The sequence below is a fragment of the Antechinus flavipes genome, chromosome 1 (genome assembly GCF_016432865.1).
Source record: "Antechinus flavipes isolate AdamAnt ecotype Samford, QLD, Australia chromosome 1, AdamAnt_v2, whole genome shotgun sequence".
In the NCBI taxonomy this organism is placed as follows: domain Eukaryota; kingdom Metazoa; phylum Chordata; class Mammalia; order Dasyuromorphia; family Dasyuridae; genus Antechinus; species Antechinus flavipes.
In genome coordinates, this window is record NC_067398.1 from 691,739,085 (window position 1) to 691,760,323 (window position 21,239).

The following is a 21,239-nucleotide window of genomic DNA, read 5'->3' on the forward strand; positions in this document are numbered from 1 at the left end:
TTTATTAGGCACCTGCTGCATGCCGGGATACCCAGACAAAAATACCCTGGTGCCGGCTCTGGAAGACCTTAAGCTTACCCAAGGGAGAGATTGTTCATATGGAACGATATAACTTCCATAACAATAAAATTATGGTAACGAAGACCCGGATTCTAAGTCCTCCTCAGACTTGGGTATTGAAGAAATCCAACAGAGCGACTCAACAAGCAATTATTAAAAACCCATTATATATCCCAGGAGCTGAGCTAGGCAATAGAAATATAAAAACAAAAGACCAAAGGTCATCTCTGAGAAACAGTAGTTCTGGATTTGGTGACAAAAGATCTGAGTTCTAATGCTGGCTCTGTCTCCTACTATCCTGCCTAGATGACGTTGGGCAAGTGGCTTTTTTCCTTTTTTTTCTTTTCTTTTCTTTTCTTTTCTTTTTTTCTTTTCTTTTTTGAGGCAATCAGGGTTAAATGATTTGCCCAGGGTCACACAGCTAGTAAATGTCTGGGGCCAGATTTTTTTTTGAACTCAGATCCTCCTGACTTCAGGGCCAGTGCTCTCTCCCCTGGGCCATCTAGCTGCCCCCTGGGCAAATCACTTAATTCTTCTGGTTCTCAACTTCCACTCTGTACAAATGAGAGAATTGAATTCAACTTTTAAGGTTTTCTTCTGCCTCTAAGTCTTGGAAAACAACTTCCTATCTGTGTAACTATGAACATATCACTTTGCCTCAGTTTTTACAGATGAGGCATCTGTAAAATGGGGAGAAAGAACGTGGTCCTGCTATCTACCTTAGGATCAAAGATTGGAACCCAGAAAGAATCTTAGGGGAAACATTTATTTTATTTTTATACCATTTTAAACATTTATAAAGGGAACAAGCATCAATAAAGTGTTCACTATGTGCAGGGGCCTTACAAATATTTTCTCATTTTATTTTCACAACAAACTCAAGAGAAAGCCACCCCCCCCCTTATTACAGTTGAGAAGCCTTGCACAATTAGCAGGTGTCTTGAGGTGATATTTGAAGTCAGGTCTCAGTGACTCCAGACCTAACATGCTATCCACTGTGCTACCTAGCTGCCAGCTACAGCTAGGGAAACTGAGTCACAGAGAAATGACTTACCCACACAAACAAAAATGTTGCAGCATCTAAGTCTGAACCCAGAGCCCCTGCCTCCAAATCAATCGTGCTTGACCCCTTGCCCCATTCTGGAACTCCTAAGGGTGCTTCCTGCAAGGCAAACCTTGAATATTTTGCAGCATGAAGCGTGTTACTTCTCAGTCATGCATCTAATTGTCTCTGTGCTCCGTGTCATCTTCCTGGCGGTGAATGCCTGCTTATGTCTGCAGGCTCAGAGAAGGGGAGTCCCCTCTCCTTCCCAGGAGACATCAGGGCAGTCAGACCAAAGATCTGGCCCTCTTGGAAACTCTGTGAACTCCCCGAGCCTGCAGCCTGTCTCACGGAGGGGGGGGGGGAGGCTTTCAGATCTCCTGCCCCCTCCCACCTAGAAACACCTCATGGATCCAGGCTGAAGTCATGAAAGCAGGAAACGGAGGGATGTTAATGGCTAAAAAAAAAAAAAAGAGCAGGAAGAGAGCAACGAGTGGATTAAATATTGGGGGTGAGTAGGGAGGAGGCGAGGGGGAGCAATTCACTTTGAAGAAAGGAGGCTGAAAAATGAGGTGACTCCCAATCGGGGACGGCTCCTCTGGGTTACAGAATGGCCTCATTTTCTACCTCCCGGAGGCCAGGTCTGAGACGGAGAATGAAAGGCAGGGACCGTGAGCCTTCACTCCTGTATGGTTCCGGGCGCCACAGCATAGAAAGACTATTCACAAGCTCCTTTCTTGACGGCTGCCGGCTGGGCGGCTGGGCTAGCTCCTTCTCCTCCGGGTGCCCGACACGACCTCTCTGATTCCCAGCTGGAGAGTGGAGCTGACCTGAACTGGGGGAGGGCGTCTCTTCTCTGGATGTTTCCCATACAGGTGAGATCACGATCCGGTCTAGAAAGGCCACCGACAAGCCAGAAAGCCCCGATACGTCCGAGGATGTCACGCTCAGGAGGGATGAGGAAATAGCCAAGAAACTGGAGGCGAGAAGGAAAAACTCCAGGGAGATAACAAGTCTTCGCGTACTTGAAGGGTCCTCGTGGAAAAGGGATTGGTTTTGGTGTGTTTGGCCCTAGTGGGCAGAACCAGGAAAATCGCAGGAGGCAAACTTAGGTTGAATGTAAAGGAAAGTTCCCTAAAAATTAGAGAGAGTCTAAAGGAAATGGGGCGGCCCAGGGAGGTAGCAGAGTAATCCCTTATTAGGGATGTTGTAAAGGAAAGGCGGTCCATGGGGCATTAGACCTAGAATCAGGGAGCTCTGAATTCAAATCCTGATTCTGCTACTTACTAACTCTTTAACCCTGGGCAATCCACTTAACTAACCCCTGGGAGCCTCAATTTTCTCATCTGTAACTGGAGAATGATAATAGCACCTACCACCAGGGTCCTGGCAAGAATCAGGTGATACATTGTAAAGCACTTAGCACAGTGTCTGGCATGTGGTAAGCTCTATGTAACAATAATTATTATTATTGTCAGAGTTGGACCAGCTGGCCTCTGGTTCCATACTATATACATTAATATATATCAAGAGAGACTATACACACACACACACACACACACACACACACACACACACACACTTTGTAGAGAGAAAAACTATATTGTGTATATATGTGTGTGTGTATATATATATATATATATACACATATATATATACAATCTAGTTCTATAGAAAATATATGTGTGTGTGTTATAATACACACATACATACATATACTATATGTAGTCTAGGTTCCATAGACTATATATACTATATACATTGATATATATCAAAAGAGGCTATATATTTACCTACATACACACACACACTGTAGAGAAAGGCTATATGTATGTGTATATATGTATATACAGTCTAGTTGTATAGTAGTCTATACTATATGTATATGTAGTCTAGGTTCAAAAGCTCAGAAGGGACTTCTATTCTATTTTTGTTAATAACTTTATATTGACAGAACCCATGCCAGGGTAATTTTTTACAGCATTATCCTTTGCACTCGCTTCTGTTCCGATTTTTCCCCTCCCTCCCTCCAACCTCCCCTAGATGGCAAGCAGTCCTTTACATGTTGAATAGGTTACAGTATATCCTAGATACAATATATGTTTGCAGAACCGAACAGTTCTCTTGTTGCACAGGGAGAATTGGATTCAGAAGGTAAAAATAACCCGGGAAGAAAAACAAAAATGCAAGCAGTTTATATTCATTTCCCAGTGTTCTTTCTTTGGGTGTAGCTGCTTCTGTCCATCCTTGATCAATTGAAACTGAATTAGCTCTCTTTATCGAAGAGATCCACTTCCTTCAGAATACATTCTCCTACAGTATCGTTTTTGAGGTATATAATGATCTCCTGGTTCTGCTCATTTCACTCAGCATCAGTTCATGTCAGTCTCGCCAGTCCTCTCTGGATTCATCCTGCTGGTCATTTCTTACAGAACAATAATATTCCATAACATTCATATACCACAATTTACCCAGCCACTCTCCAATTGATGGGCATCCATTCATTTTCCAGCTTCTAGCCACTACAAACAGGGCTGCCACACACATTTTGGCACATACAGGTCCCTTTCCCTTCTCTAGTATCTCTTTGGGATATAAGCCCAGTAGAAACACTGCTGGATCAAAGGGTATGCACAGTTTGATAACTTTTTGAGCCTAGTTCCAAATTGCTCTCCAGAATGGCTGGATGTGTTCACAACTCCACCAACAATGTATCAGTGGGACCTCTATTCTAAACCTGATATTCTTTCTTGTATTCAGGTAAATATAGTAAAAATGAAATGGTGGCTGGAACTCAATTCATTAGCATGTCAAGGCAGCCAAAGATTGGATCTTTATCACCCAAAATGAAATAGAGATTTGGGTGAGTATCTGAATCAGTTTGAGAGAAACCCTAAAGAACACGTCTTTTCCAGGAAAGGACAAGCCGGGGTCATGAGCTAGATCCCTGGAGCTGCCTTTTGGATAGTCGGGAATCACCAGGAAGAGACTTTCCAATTATCCCCCCAGCGTCATCACTCCTCTGATGCTGGAATTGAGTCCCAGAGAAATGAAGGCACTTCGCCAAGGTCACACAGAAATCATTAATGGTTTGGTTCAAGAAGAGGAAATGATTCTTCCAGGAGGAGCTTATATTACAAAATCGAGAGCCAAATGTCTCCAAAATCAGGGAATACAAATGCCCTCTAGGACTCTCGGGAAAAATGGTCGCTGTCTTCAAGTATCTAAAGGGCACTCAGGTAGAAGAGGGAATTAGACTCAGTCTGATCTGGAAGAGGGAGAGAATGATCGAGAGCAACTGAATGGGGGTTGGATCTGGGACAGGTGATTCGAGTTAAATCCTGAAGTGAACGAGGGATTTCAAGAGATGCAGATGAGAAGAGAGAGAACGTTCCAGGCTCAAGAAACTGCTCCCGCAAAGACCTGGGGTGTTGGTTTGGTAGAACTGCCAGGAAAGCAGGACTCTCTGCCCAGGACGCAGGAGGAGGAAGAATGTGGTCCGTCAGTCAGCCAACATTTATTAAGCTCCTACTATGTACAAGGCGTCATGGTATACTATGGGGATGCAAAGAAAGGCAAAAATAATCCCTGCCCTCCAGGAGCTCCCAGTCTAACAGGGAAGTCCACAAGCAAAAAGAGACGGCAGGATGAGAAGGAGCTTTAGTTCAGTTTAGTTCAGAGAGAAGGCACACTAGCATTACAAGAAATCAGAGAAGGCTTCCTAGAAATGGTGGGATTTAATCTGGGACTCAAAGAAAGCAGAGAAACCAGAGGGTGGAGATGGGGAGGTGGGGATGGAGAAAGTATTCCAGACAGAGACAGCTAGTGAAAATACTTGTAGAAAGGTAGATAAAAGGGTTGTAATAATAAAGGTTTTAAATCTTAAAGGAGGGCCACTATGGGGTGCCCCAATGCACAGAGCACCAGGCCTACAGTCAGGAAGACCTGAATTCAAATCCAGATTCAGATGTTTACTAGTTGGATGAATATCTGGATCAGTTTGAGGGAAATCCCAAAGAGCACATCTTTAGTTTTTCCAGAAAGTCTGATCATGAGAGGACAAACTGGCATCATTAGCTAGACCCCTGAAACTGCCTCTTGGATAGTCGGGAATCACCAGGACAAGACCTTCCCACTCTGGCCCAATCACTTTACCCTGTTTGCCTCAGTTTCCCCAGCTGTAAAATGACCTGGAGAAGAAAATAGCTGACCACTTCAGCATCTCTGCCAATGCAAATGGCAGAAAACCCCAAAGGGGGTGACAGAGAGTTGGAACCAATTACAAAAAGCCTGAACAAATATCAAAAGACTTTGTCTTTGATCCTAAAACCAAGAGGAAGCCATCGAAGCTTCTTCTGACACTGGCCAGACCGTGTTGTCAGATTAGTGACTTGATAGATGGACGTGGCAGAGCCAGGATTCAAACTCTCCTAAAATGAGATTTGGAGCTGGAAGGGTCCTCTAAGACCATCAGGTCTAACTTCTTTTATATCACACAAGAAACTGGTTCCTAGAGAGTTAATTACTTGCCCAAGATCACACAGCACTACGTGGTATGGCCAGGATTCGAACTTTGTGCTTTCCACCACCCGACTCTGTCATCCTTTGATTTGCTTCCTGGGACCACTGCAGACTAACTTCCCTCAGAGCCAGGACAGAAAACTCAGCCTGTCTCCATTAACCCAGGTGCTCGGCTGTCCTAGCGACAACCCTTGACGTGAATTAATGACTTTCCTTATCGCAGCAGCGTGATGCGCCTTCGGGTGGCTCTGTCTGTCTGGGGTGGGGGCCCCTCCTCTCCTCGAGCATCAAAAAGCTCTGTCTGGGGTGGGGGTTACTCTCCTCTCGAGCTGAGAGACGGGAGAGCTGGCCCTCGGTGCCCCCACATATCCACGAGGGAACACCGGGCTCCCAAGATTCATTCACACGATCTGTGTGTGCCCGGGAGCAAGGGAAAATGTCACCGGGTAACAATGTCAGATGGGCCGTGAGCTGCCCACACAAAGGACCCTGGAGATACGTCGGGGAGGGGACCCCTCGCTGACCGGGATTTGAAAAACAGGCGCTGTGAGAGCTCTCATTGCTCACAGAGGGTGCCAGCTTCCCTGCAAATGTCAAGGGCAGCAGGAAAAGGCCAAATTACCATAAATTACCCGGTGCTAGCTCAAGCAACCTAGATAAATGGTTTGGGGAGTTTTCAGTCAATGATGATGAGTCAGCTACGTTTGAACTCCAGAGACCAAAATCTCTGAAGCATACTGGGAGATTATAAACAGGCTGTTTTTATCCCTCCTTAACCTTTCCCTACCAGCCTCAGTTTTTTCATCTGTGAAATGGTGATAGTATTAAGTTTCAGATCTATCTCATAAAGTAGTTGTGAGAATCAAATGAGGGAAAGGAGATAAGGTGCTTTTTTAAGCCAGAAGTTGTCTTGGAAATATAAGGTATTATTAAAAATTGTTAATTAAAATTGTTAAAAATTTAAAAATAATAAAAAATACAGAAGAGTATGAGGAAACTGTCAAAGTAGTCTTTAGGCAGAGATTATAGTAGGATTTCCTTTTTTTGTATGAGTTACACTAGGTCCCTCTCAACTTTTAAATCCAACGAGATGAATGACTCATAGTCCTATCAATCAATCGATTAACCGATGAGCATTTAGTAAGTTCTTAATTGCTGTGCTTGGGGCTGAGGACACAAAATTAAAAGCAAAATAGTCCCTACCTTCAAGAAGCTTATATTCTACAAGCTTGGGCAGAGTCGTAGACATCGTATATGTGCGTATATGTGTGCACATGCAGGTAAAACACATAGGGGAAAAAACCCAAGCATTTATTAAGCATCTACTATGTATCAGGCATTGTGCTAACTCTGTGAAGGGGGTGCTATTATTTCCCCCTTTTTATTTATGAGGAAACTGAGGCATATAACAATTAAGGTGCCCAGTATCTAATAATAAGGATCTGAAGCTGTATTTGAACTCAGTTATTCTTGATTCTAGATCAAGCAATCTGTACCATCTAATATATAAAATGAGATTGAAGATTAGAAAGGAGGGTATATGATAAAGACCACCATCCTCTGTAGAAGATAGAAGTGATGGAATCAAGGGTAGATGTAGAGGGATTGTATTTGACTAGGAAAAGAACCACATCTTTTTTTAGAGACTTTGATAAAGGGAGACATGGTGTTCTCTCTCTCTCTCTCTCTCTCTCTCTCTCTCTCTCTCTCTCTGTCTCTCTCTCTCTCTCTCTCTCTGTCTCTCTCTGTCTCTCTGTCTCTGTCTTTCTCTCTGTTTATCAAGGAATTGTGAGATGAGAAATAGCCTGGATTTTCTTGATAGACTATGAGGTAAAATCTTCAGTTAAGAGGATGGGGGCTGGTGGTGCTAGCAGATGTTTGAGAAGAGAAAAGAAGGTTTAGAACAGACCCTGTGCTGAGTGGTAGAACAATTCATTCCATCTTTCCCCATACCATGTTCCTCTCAAACAAGTCTTCACCCTCCCTCTGACTTCCAATCCCTTTTTTCCCCCATCTCTTAGCTCAAGTGAGGGTCCATTTGAGTTTGAATAACATTTTTCTGGATGTCTTTCTGGATAGTGTTTTATTTTTTCCAAAGATAGTTTTCAACATTAACTTTGCAAAACTTTGTGTTTTAAATTTTTCTCCCTCTCTTCCCCCTGCCCCTCCCCAAGACAGCAAACAATCTGACACAGGCCACTTTTTTAGTCCATTGAGACAACTTTGACTTTCTCCTGCTCTGCTCAGAAACAAGAAAGTAAAAATAGAGGAAGTAGATGGTGGGAGTATTCTAGGCTCTAGGTTTAGCAAAGTGTGAGAAGCAAGAGGACAAGAGGCCTGGGAGTTCAAGACTAGGAGAGAGCACAGAGTTCAATTTGAGGGTTGGGATGGGAAAGAAAGGAAAATGAAGCTAAAACAAGGGTAATGATCTAGGGAAGTGCTAAGAGATGGGGGGGAAAAGGGATTGGAAGTCCAAGGGAGGGTGAAGACTCAGTCTGAGAGGAATGTGGTATGGGGAAAGATAGGATAATCAGGAATTATTATGGCAGAGAGGAAGGATGCAGTAACTGGTGGAGAAAGAAATTCTATGAGTTAGCAGCTGAACTTTTTTTGGGAAAAAGAAGGACAATGTCTCTTGGGATTGGTAAATAACAGCCAGCAGGGTCCAGATACATTTGGATACAGTATTCCTCAAAGGAAGGGCACTTGCTGAGTAATAATAAGAGGGAGATGGTCTGGAAGTGGCGATGAGAAGTACAGAATATTTAGTTTCTCCCCACGCTAGGACTAAGTTTTCAGGACATGAGAGAAGAGATGATTAGGATGGGAAAGAATGGTTAGGAAGGTCATGTGATTGAATCCAGGCTTGGGATGGAAGGATAATAAGAGGAGAAGATCTAAAGTGAAGTGGAATTTGCTAATTATGGAATAGGAATTCCAGAAGCACCGGTAGAAAGGGCAGTCTGATAGGGAACAGGACACTGGAGAAATAGAATTGAACGGAATAAGAATAAAAGATTGAAAACAGGAACTAGGGAGGCGAATGCTTTGTTGAGAGGTGCTGGGATTAAGAGTGTATAATTGACATCTTTTTTGGAGAATGAAGAAGGAAGCTGTAAAAGGGAGTGTTTCTGCTGCTTATGGCTCAGAAAGTGAAATGACTCATCCATGGTCATGCAACCAGTAAGGAAAAGCATCTAAATCTTTTATATCCAAATTCAGCATTCTTTCTAGCTAAGGTGTGCAGTGAACAGAGCTCTGGACTTCCAGTCAAGAAAATCTGACTTCAAATCCATCCTCAGACACTTAATAGCAATGTGACCCTGGATATGTCACTTCACTTAAATGGAGATAATAATAGAGCCTACTTCCCAGAGTTGTGAGGTTCAAATAAGATAATTTACTTTGTAAACCTTAAAGTACCACATAAGTATTAGCTATTGTTATTACTATTATTATTATATCATGCCATGATGCTTTCTCCTTCCTCTTGTTATGATAAAAGAATAGTTGACTAGGATGCTTCTTAAAAAAAAAAAAAAGTTGTATTGGGCCTGGAATCAGACACTTATTAGCTTTATAACCCCGGGCAAGTCATTTTATCTCTATCAGTTCTCTCAACTTCCAAATGGAGACAATGATGGCACCTACCTCTCATGATTGTTCTAAAGACAAATCATAATATGATATATAATATATACAGTAATTATAACTATTATTATTGGTTCATCTCATCATGCTTTCTTCTTTTCCTTGTTATGATAAAAGGATAGTTGATTTATATATTTCTTTTTTTTTTAAAATCTGTATTTATGTCTTTGGGTCTGGAGTCAGGAAGATAAGTTCAGAGCTGCCTGTATGGCAAGTCACCTACCCTCTGTCTGCCTCAGTTTCCTCATCTGTAAAATGGAGATAATAATATCATCTATCTCCCAGGGTTGTTATGAGGATCAAATGATATATTAATTGTGAAGTGCCTAGCATAGTATCTGGTACATGATAAATGCTATATAAATGTCAGCGAGGTTCTGTTCTGGATATATTGTTCCCTCCTCCAAATAATCTCCTCCTTATGACAAGAAATAATTAGACGAACCCAAGTGGTACAGTCACAGAGCATGCGCCATTCTGCTCTGTCATCCTTCATCTTATTCCCTAAAGGAAGGAGAACTTGGTTTATGTTCTTCTAACAAAAAGTTTAATCTCTGACAGGTGGCAGGGGAAGATGCAGTGAGCAGTGTCACCTTTCAGGGAAGAGATTGATTCTCAGGCCCAGTGGCTTACATAATGGGCAAGTGGCACCTGTGTCCAGCAGGTAAAAAGCCATTACAAATTCATTTCATTCAACTTCCTCATTTGATAAAGGAGGAGATCAAAACTCAGAGGAAAAGTGCCTTGCCTCAGGTCACACAGGATTTAAATCCAGGTTTCCTGTGGCAAATCTGTGCTCTCCTTCCTGAGGTAGGCCGGTCCCTCCCCTGAGGATTGTAATAGGGAGAGGTGACCCTGAGTCTTCCAAAGCTTGCTGGCTGCGTACAGGATGGACAGACTTCCAGTATCGCCTCAGCGGCACCTTCATCATCCAGGGACCAGCCTAGCCGAGTATGCTTTGGCCGCTACATAATGAATATCTGGGGCCCCGGAAACTCACACAGTTGTTAACCATAAAGTGGAAGGATTGTGATGGAGGTGAATGTCAGGGCCTAGGCAAAGAAAATGACAAATCTCTGATTCACTGAAGAAAGCTACTGGGGGAGGAAGAATAGAGGAAATGGCCTGAATCTCTGAAAAATCAGCCGTGGGGCTTAGGATCAGGGGACCATGCCAGGAAGGATGGCTGTGCAACCCTGTTTCTGCTGAATATAAAGATGAAGGAAGGACCGGTATAAAGACAGAAAACTTTTTTAAAAACTGAATCTCCCTTGTGGCTGGTGCCTTCCCAGGTTACTCAATCAGTGCACCAATGCTAAAGATGTGCTTATAGGGCAAAGCAGTTGCCGGGACTCTGTGGTGTAAAAAACAGTTACCAGTGGGACAGCTAAGCCACTTCTTTACAGGAGAGGAACCTGTATCAAAAGAACCCCCGATTTAGAGAAAACCTGGGGAGGCAGCGGACCTGGGGCTCCACTCTCAACCTGCCATCTAAGAAATCTACTAATATGACTTTGGGAGGGGCCAGAATCTCTTGGAACCTCAGTTGGACCAGGAGGAGCTGAACCAGATAACTGTAAGGGGGGATTTGTAACAACCAATTTATGAGCATTTCTGAACCCCTGTTAAGAGCTAGAGATTTTAAAAAAATCAACAAGTTCTTGCCTTCAAAAAACATATTCTTTTGAGAGAGAAAATATGTACACATACACATCAGTAGATACCATAAGATAAGTAGTATTATGCGTGTGTGTGTGTGTGTCTATATGTGTATGTGTATGAATATGTGTATATAGACAAACATACTTTATGTTTGTATGTGTGTCTGTCTGTATATATACTTTTTTTTGGGGGGGGGGAGGGGACCAGCACTGTTAATTGGCAAATGAAGGAAAAAATTTGTCTGGGAGTTGGCACTTGAGCCAAACTGTCACCAGAACATCTATAGGCCCTTGACTGTGAGTTCCTTAAGGTCTTTGTATTTGTATTCCCACTACCCAGCTTAGGGCCTGGCACATAGTAGGTTCATAGTCAATGTTTGCTCACTGACTGACTTGAAATATAGTGATCCTAAATTGGGACGTGTAGGACTAGAAAACTTTCAATAGAACTGGGTCACCTCCAACAGCTCTGGCTCCTTGCTAAAGGACACGAGTGACCCAGCTGCTGGGAAAAGGTCCCTTGTTCCCCTGGAATAGGGGGAGGGGATTGTATGGGAGGAGAAAAGCAACAGAGGAAGAACTGGTTAGGTGAAGCCAGATGAAGGAGAAAGAACTTTCTCTCTTTTGGAGGACACTTACATCCCAGCTCTCTTTGGACTTTCCGAGGGGAGAAAGAGCAATTTCTCTCTCTTTTCTTCATCCCAGCAGCAATGATGGCTACAAGTACATGGTCATGGCGCCATATGCCTGCCTCAATAATCCCAAGACTGGATCTCTGTGCCTCTTCTGCTTTGTCTTTCTTTCCTGGAGCACTAGACAGAGGCCCCGAGAGATAAAAGCTTCCATCTTTGGTGGCTACATCCTGAATTTGAGACTTCCCTGGATTTTTTTTTTTTAATAATAGCAGCTTTTATTTATTTCATGCTTTAAGGTTCGCAAAACATTTACTATAGGTACACGTGCTTCCACAATATTATTTATTCCTCAAAACATTGTTTTAAAATAAGATACTTTTCTATAAATATTTTGTACCCATTTTACAGGGTAAAATGTGGCTTAGAAAAGATAAGGAAGTCAACCACGGTCACAGAGATAGTAAGTGTCACTTCCCTGGATTCTTGAACAGATGTTGGCTGTCCATCAGAAGGGCTTCTGGGAACTATTCTACTCTTCAGAGGAGAAGATGGCAACGAGGATCCTGCTGGATAGAAGAACTGGATTGGGTGTTTTGCTTGGATGACACAAATCCAAAGGGAACATGATATATATGTTTAGCACTATGTCCGAAGGGCTATAAAATCATGCATACCCTTTGACCTAACAATACCACTACTGGGCATGAATCCCAAAAAAGATTTTTTTAAAAAGGAAAAGGATGTATGCATTCAAACATATTTACAGCAGCCTTCTTCTTAAAGCGGAGAACCGGAGGGGATGCCCAGCAATCGAGAACGGCTGAATAAATTGTGGCATGGGATCGTGCTGGAATATTATTGTTCCGTGGGAAAAGATGGGCAGAATGCTCTTAGAAAAACCTGGAAAGTCCTTCATGAATTCGAGCAAAGTAAAATATACTGCGGACAAAGCAATACCGTGGGATGATCAGCTGTGAATGACTTGGCCATTCTCAGCAATACAACGATTCACAACTACTCTGAAGGACTTATGATGAAAAATGGCATCCACGCCCAGAGAAAGAACTCATTGTGTTCAAATACAGATTGAAGCATATTTTTAAAATTCTTTTTTTCTTGAGGGTTTTTTGGGGGGACCCGTTTTGTTGTTCGGGGGAGATTTGTTTTCTTTTACAACATGACTTTTATGGAAATATTTTGCATAACTTCACATGTGCCTTAATGGGGAGTGGGGTGGGGAAGAAGGAAGAGAATCTGACACTAAGGTTTAAAAACAAGTGTAAAAATTGTTTTATGTGTAACGGGGAAAATAAAAATATTAAATATTATAAATATATGTTCAGCCGTTGGACAAAGGGGTTTTTACCTTGTAGGAGAATATAGTAGGATGATAGATTATTTATTTATGCTTTAGGTATTTGTCCATGTGCATTTATGGACCTTTTGGATTTTAAGCACTTCTTTTATGGTGAAGGAAATAAATAGCTATTCCTCACCTCCTGATATGTACTTTTAACATTGAATATCTTTTTTCTTTTTCTTTTCTTTTCTTTTTTCTTTTTTTGCTGAGGCAATTGGGATTAAGTGACTTGCCCAGGGTCACACAGCCAGGAAGTGTTAAGTGTCTGAAGCCAGATTTGAACTCACATCCTCCTGACTTCAGGGCTGGTGCTCTATCCACTGCACCAACTAGCCACCCCAATTGAATATCTTTTTAAGAAGGAAGCCTGTTTACCCTTTTCGAATAGACAGCAGACATGAGCTTTGACGCTTAAATTTTGTTCCCAGATTTCTCCAGATGTCCAGGCTCAGGGAATCAGAGCTGGAAAAGTCTAATCCCTTTTATTTCTGACCAGCTTGTGATGAATCTGAACTTCACGTGAGTCTGAGAAGGGACTCCTTTTCTGGGAGGAATTTATGAAAGTGATATTATGGACCACTTATACATATCTATGTGTATACACACATCCTATACATACACATACATGTGTGTACATGTAAACATACACACAATCCTATACATACACATGTGTAAACATACATGTGTATACATGTAAACATATACATGCACACACACATATATTACTGTGAAATATGTGCTGGTTTTAGAGAGTTCTGAGTTCAAATCCCAGTCCCACCATTTACTAACACTGTGACCTTGGACAAGTCCTCCCTGGGCTTCACTTTACTCACCTTCAAGTTTACCTTAGGGGCTGTGAAAGATGATACGTAAAGAAAGAAGGTATGACTTACCAGGGCATATTTGTTCAGGCTAATTAAAAATGTACAAGTCAGTGTTAAGCACACGTGGGTTTGGGGACTCCTTGCAATAAATTTCCCCAGGGAGTCGCAGGTCCTGCTACAGGACTCAATGGGGGGGGGGTGTCAAACAGCACAAGCAGTGGCGAACTGAGAGCTGAGGGGACAGAAATCGAGTTCTGAGATGAGCTGAAGGAAGCTGAACTTCAGGCTGAACCTCCTTCCCACAGGCCTTGGGGATCAGTCCCGGAGTAAGTCAATGTTTGTTGAGTGACTGAAGCTCTGATGTCAGCTCTGCGCACCTGGGCTCCCAAGTTAACAATGTCCCCTGACTCTCCCTATTTGTTGTCGAGCTCCCGTGCGCCTCCCTGCCCTGGGGACCCTTTTTTTCCTTGTAATGATGCCCTGAGATCTTCACCTGCGAAAGTTTTCCCCGACGCACCCCACGTAATCCGCAGAGCAGAACACAAGCACTTGACTTGGACATGACTTAAATCATGATTCACCTGTTTTTAGCTTGTGTTCCTGCCGAAGCACCCCCTCTCCCTACAGTCGTTGGCAGGGCGGGCCCTCATACCTGCTGACTGTTCTGGAGGCCGTGGGCCCAGCAGGCGACACCTGGGCATCTTGCTTAGAATTTTAGTCGGTTCCTGGTAACCTATCAGAGGGGATAGGAGAGGATGGGGTGCCTGTCTTCAAATATTTGAATGGCTGGCATTCAGGGCTCATACATTTGGAGGAAAGTGCCTCAAAAGCTTCTAGATCCCTTCATTTTACAGATGAGGGATACCGAGGCGCAGGAAGGTCAAATGAATTACCCCCAGTTCATAAAGTAATAAAAGGCAAAGCTGGGATTTCAACCTCAGTCCCCGAGACGCCAAAGCTCCCCACGGTCCCAAATCCCCCAATCCCTCTGCCGTCCCACGTTGCTGCCCACCTGCTTGGTCTCAGGTGAATTAGGAACAACGAGCAGGGGTTGCTTCTGGATCCATGGTGGGAAAATCTGCCTGTCCCAGAATGCCATAGGCTGTCTCCTCCTGCCTGGAGATCTCCAAGTAGATGCTGGGACAGACTGGGAGGTCTCCGAAGGCCCTTCTAGCCCTGAGATTCTAGGATTCTCCCGTGGTCCGGCCTAGCCAAAGACAAGCGGCTCTGGCTTTGTCCCCGTCTCTCCATCTCTGATATTCTACAGTTTCTTGTTCTTGAAACAGAATAATGTGATAACCAGATTGCCTTGGTCTGCTTGGCCCCACGGGGTGGGACCGGGCAGAACTGGTGAGAGGGAGAAAGGGGCCAATTCTGATAAGGAAAAATCTACTCACAGCAGGGCTGCCTCTAACTTCCTGTCCCTGGAAGGGCTGAAGTGGCCACTATGTCCACTAGGGAGGTCTGGGGGGGTATGGGCCAGCTGAGAGGCCTCCCGAGGTCTCTTCTGCTCTGAGAGTCTCTGATTGAATAAAAGTTCAAGGTTCAGGTTCAACCATCCAACTCATCCCATTCCTGTGTATCACAATGGATAGGAAGGAAGGATATAAGCAACTATTAAGTTATGTACCTATAGGACCAGTCAGGTGTGCCAGACTTAGAGTTTGGATTAAAATCTGGCCTCAGACGCTAGATGTGTCACCCTGGGCAAGTCATTTAACTGTTTTATCTCAGTTTCCTCATCTATAAAATGAGCTGGAGAAGGAAATGGCAAACTACCCTATTGTCATTGCCAAGAAAACCCCAAATGGGGTCACAAAGAGTCAAGGGAAACTGAAAATTACTACTGTTGTACTTTTGTTGTCCTGACCCAGTTTCCCTAATTGTCCTATTCAGTTGCCTCAGATTATAACCATTTCTTCTTAATGTTTAATGGGATAAAGGTCTTTATCCATTTTAGACATCATTAGACTATCAGGAGCCTCTCTGGTACCTCCCTCCATTGTGTCATCCTAGGTGCCTCCCCCCATTAGGTCAGCCCCATCCAGGTACCTCCCCTATGATGCCATTGTTCTTGTTACCCTATAAAAGAATCTTGTATCTGAAATTCAGGGCTGGATTCTTGGAGGGCTTGGATCTCATTCAGCCCTGGGACCAAACATGGATCCATTGGTCCCAGTAAATCTCTCCATTTAATAAACTATTAAATTGCTCTCTAATCTCTGTCTTGGTCAGTTTCTGGGACATTACACTACAATAAAAATGAACCAGACACAGCGCTGAGTGTTCTACAAACACCATCCCTTCAGAAAAACCTGGAAAAATTTACATGAACTGATGCAGAACCAGAAGAACACTGTACATACCGTGTTTCCCCGATAATAAGACCTATCCCGAAAATAAGCCCTCCCCTTACTGTGTAAGGTTCCTCTAAAATAAGCCCTCCCCCGAAAATAAGCCCTATTGAGATTGCTACTGTAGTGAAGGTGATCCCCTGCGCTACACGCTACATTACGGTACCCTCTGTATGCACCGTCCCTCCCCAAACCCCCCGGGTGAAATGCATGCCGAGCTCTGAGCTGCATCCAATCAGAGCTGCAGCAGTGAGCGCGTCATCCTGTTCTTCCCCAGTGATTTGCTTGCTGGCACCATTGAGAGCAGTGCTGCGGAGGAGAGCTGAGGCAGGACAACATAAAAACCCGGTATGTAAGCGGGAGTGGGGGGGCATGATGGAGGATAAAAGGGGCATGATGGAGGATAAAAGAAGAACTCAGGGGGCATGATGGAGGATAAAAGAAGAACTCAGGGGGCATGATGGAGGATAAAAGAAGAACTCAGCCAGCACTCACCGCGCTAAAGAAATGAAGAACTTCCTTGCAGAGAGAAGAACAGATTAAGTAATGATTCCTGCAGGAATGACTGCCTATCTCCAGACTCTTGATATTGCAATAAACAAGCTATTCAGGGACCATTTGCACATGGAAGTCAATGACTACATTGAAAATCAGCATGGAAACTTTGTGAAGCCCTGTCTGCAAGAAGTCGTGACTCGGGTGAAGAAGTCGTGGGATAAAATTACTGACAACTGTGTCACCGAGGCACTATGAGCAGGTTACCTGGACAAGACATGGTCATTTAAAGAGAGCTATACTGCTGGACATGACAGATCGGGTCCACTTCTTCTGAAGGAAATAGAGGCGCAAGACATCCAGGATGGAATTCAGGGTATGGACACTTATGACGTTGTTGAAGAAGATGACATGATCATTATTGAATAAAGGTACCTTTTTTTTGTTCACATTTACCTGTTTATCAAAATTGCTGTCAATGTTCATTAAAATAAGCCCTCCCCTGAAAATAAGCCCTCTGGGGTTTTTCTGTCCAAAAAAATAATAAGACAGTGTCTTATTATCGGGGAAACACAGTAGTGACAGCAACATTGCGTGATGATCAACTTGGCTCTTCTTAGGAATACAATGATCATCCACATCCAGAGAAAGAGATATAGAGACTAAATGTAAATGGAAGCATTCTATTTTCACTCTTTTGTTGTTTTTTTCTTTTCTCTTTTGTTCAATGATTCTTTCACAACACCACTAGTGGGGAAATTAGTTTAATATGAAATATGTTTAATATGATTGTACATGTGTAACCTATATCCGATTGCTTGCTATTTTGGGGAGGCAGGAGGAAAAAATTGGAAATCAAAATCTTATTTAAAAAAAGAAAAAAACAAACAAACATCATCCCATTTGATTCTCACAACAACCTGGGTGCTATGATAGTGCTATTAGAATTCGGCTTTTATAGGCAAACAGAAGTTAAGCAATTGCTGAGGGCTACACAGCGAGGAAGAGTCTGAGGCTCTCAGCCCAGCCTCTGCCCTCCTGGGCTTGGTCCTACAGGTAGAGTTCTGGACTGGCGTTCAAATCCAGGACCAGACGCTTTCTAGCTCTGTGATATTGGCAAGTCTCTCAGCCTTTCTCTTCCTTCATTGATTTGGAACTCAAGGTTTTTAAAAATGGATGTCAAAAGGAAGATAATCATAGTACCTCCCTCCCAAGGTTGTTGTGAGATGTGTGTAAAGTCATTCGCAGACTTTTAAATGCTAGATATTATTATTATCATCATTATCCTCCGTGGATCCCTCAGTTGGCTTCAGGTTAAGAATTTCTGAATTAAAGAATTATGAATATTTAGCCTAGAGAAGAAAAAGCTTCCAGGAGACATGAGAGCTGCTATCAAATATTGGAAGGTTTCTCACTTAGAATCGAGATTGGACCATTCTGCTCAGCTCTAGGCACAATGAGTGGGGGGAGGGGAGTTTACAGAGACAGAATTCAGCTGGACATAAGGAAAACCTTCCTAACAACGGTGGTCGGCTTCCGCTTGATGGAGGTCTTCAGGCAAAGAAAGCAGAGAGAAGATTCCTATTCAGTCTGGGTTGGACCAGATCACTCCTGAGGTCCTTTCCAGCTTTAAGACATGGTGGTTTTGGAAAACCACCTTAACCAAAGCAGGGACTGTGAATTTTTTTCTCTTCCCTTTACTATTGAGAGATATTCTGGGCTCTGCCATCATTAAGTTCCATCATTAGATGTATCTCAGAAACAGGTTTAAGGGGCTAGATAGCTTTCTTGTCCCATCGGCCCTAGGGCGACGAGGGAGGTCCTCCAAAGCACCAGTGGGGATGGTGGATGAGGAGGAAACTGCATGTCTTGCCAAGTCACTAGCTGAGCGGGAGGTGCTGACATGGGTGGAACCTACATTGCTTGGATGCGGGGGCCGAGAGGACATTAGACTGACCCTGACCTGACTTGGTATGGGGGACAGAGAGGAGTTAGGGAAATGAGAAAAGTGGAGCATTGTTGCTATCTGGACAATCTTCCTAAGGTCAGAGTTCATCAGGAAGGGAAAAATTGGAGGCAGGATGCTTTATTTTTTTGCACCATGCTATACAGAAAGCCTTTTATTTTGGACCAAGGCAAGGGATCTCAGGAAGCACGTCTTTGAAGGATTTTCTACCAGAATAGAAGGTGCAGAAGAAGCCCCTGGGAACTGTCTATAGAAAACTATAGGTCCAATACCATGAAAGCAGGTAACATTGGAGGAATGATTCCAGGTAGTCCCCAGAAGATGACATGGGGAGACCTCTAGTTGTCTGGGAGAAGGGTTTATCAAGGACCAGCATCATAAACTCTAATGTGAGCTTTTTAAATTTTCTCTGACTGGTAAAGAAACTCCCCCCCACCCCTTCTTTTAGCCTAACAAACCACTTGCTTTCAAAGATAGCAAATATTACCATCCCTATCTTTTCAACAAGGAGAATGAGACTTGGAACAAGTCTCAGGGTCACATAGCTAGTGAATGATAGAAATAGAAGTCCAATGTTACTTGCCGTGATGCCGTAGAGAAAGATTTCTGTAAACAATAATTGGGTTCTAAAGCCTGTATAATGCTTTACGTGTATTATTTCATTTAATCTTCATGCTATCCATGTGAAGTAGATGCTATTATTATCCTCATTTTATATATTTAGAATAAGAGACAGAAAAAAAGGTTAAATGTCACACAGCTGATAAGCAGCAAATTCAGATTTTGCTAATTTAAAGTCACAGGGGATTGTTGTTGTTGTTCACTCATGTCTGACTCTTTATGAGTCTATGTAGGTTGTTGGGTTGTTGTTGTTGTTTTTTTGGCAAAGATATTGGAGTAATTTCCTATTTCTTTCTCCAGCTCATTTTACAGTTGAGGAAACTGAGGTAAACAGGGTTAAGTGACTTGCCAAAGACATACAGCAAGGAAGTATCTGAGATCAGATTTGAATTCAGAAAGATGAGTCTTCTGACTTCCTAACTGGCACTACTAGCCACTGTGCCACTAATCTTCCTGGCAGAATGCCAATGTTTTTGCTAGGATCACAGATCCTGTAAGAGTCCTTAAAGTCAATTCCCTTAATTTTTAAAGATTATGAAACTGAGGTCCTACTTTCCCAAAGTCATGAAAGTAGTAAGTCATCGGGCTGAGATTTGATCCCAAATCTTCGATTCCAAATACTGAGCTCTTTACATTGAATCACAGCCTGCATCAATGCATTAGTTATGCATTTGGTTGTACATTAGGCAAAAGATAAAGAGATGAGGTAAGCACAGGTGATGAGTCAGGTGATCATTATTGTCAGGATATTAACTCCTCTGGAGTTCCTGATCCAGGCCACAATCACTTACTATCCCAAACCGTGCTCCCTACCTCCCCACAGAGACACGATGGACCTTTTGGACACAGCCAATTTGGGAAGGTTTGACTATGCAGATTCTTCAAGAGTTTTGTTTTCCCTTTTTAAAAAATAGTGGGGGTGAGTTGAAGAGAAAAAATAGATTTTTTTTTTTTACAAAAAAAGCAAAAAATAATTTTTTAAATTAAAAAAGGAAAAAGAAAAAAACTTCTGTTGGAGTTCCTTCTTCACCTTTCTTCTCCCTTCTCTTCCTTCTTCTATGGCCATGTGCCAGGTAGCTTTCATAATCTTTAGTCTTTGCTGTGGTCACTAGGCCTTATCACCAATAGCAACTAGAGATGAATTCATACTTACAGGGAACTGGACTCAGGCTTGAGGCCCCAGAGAGACGTGAAGCATCATACCTGCCTCAAATGACTTAGGAAGCAGTGAAGGAGACAGGAGCAACACACCAGTACGAGTTTTAGAAGCAATACAAGGCGGGATGTGCTCTGGGTCAAATCAAGGATACACATCAGGTGGCAGGGTAGATGTGAAGTCAGGGGTTCTAAGTTCAAATTCTCCTCCTTCAGTCACTTATTTGCTGTGTGATCCTGGGCAAGTCATTTAACCTTCTCTGAGCCCAATAATAATAGCACCAACCTCACAAGGTCATTCAGAAGATCAAAAGAGATAAAGGGGACAGAATGCTTTGCAAACTTAAAAATACATCATGCAATTCTGATTTCAGGATCTCAAAGAAGACAAAACCTCATCTACCTTCAAGGAACTTCTGGGAACAAGATACATTCTGTTTCTCTATTTCCACAATAAAATGGGAGGTCCTTGGGCTTCTGTCTCCTTCCTGTATTTGGGTCACTAATCGGTCTCACTTCATCCAACCTCTATCTAATCGTCATCCTCCACATAATTGTTGCAGTAACCAATAACCTCCCATGCTCAAAAACTTTCAGTGGCTCCCTATTGCCTCCAGGATAAAATACAAATTTTATTGTACATTTTATATTGTGATATCTGGCTCTTCCTCTCGCCCTCCCTATTCAGAATTATTTTATCTTAATCCCTTTCACACACTCTATGTTCCCAGTGTCTCATTGGTTGCTGCTTGAATTCAGCATTCTCCTCAAAGGTCTTTGAACAAGATGTCCTCTTGTGGTGAATGACCCCCTTCCTTATTTTAGAAGCCCTAGCTCTTGGAGTCCTCCTATTACAGAGAAGTCTTGCTGACCCTTCTTTCTGGAAGAGTCTCC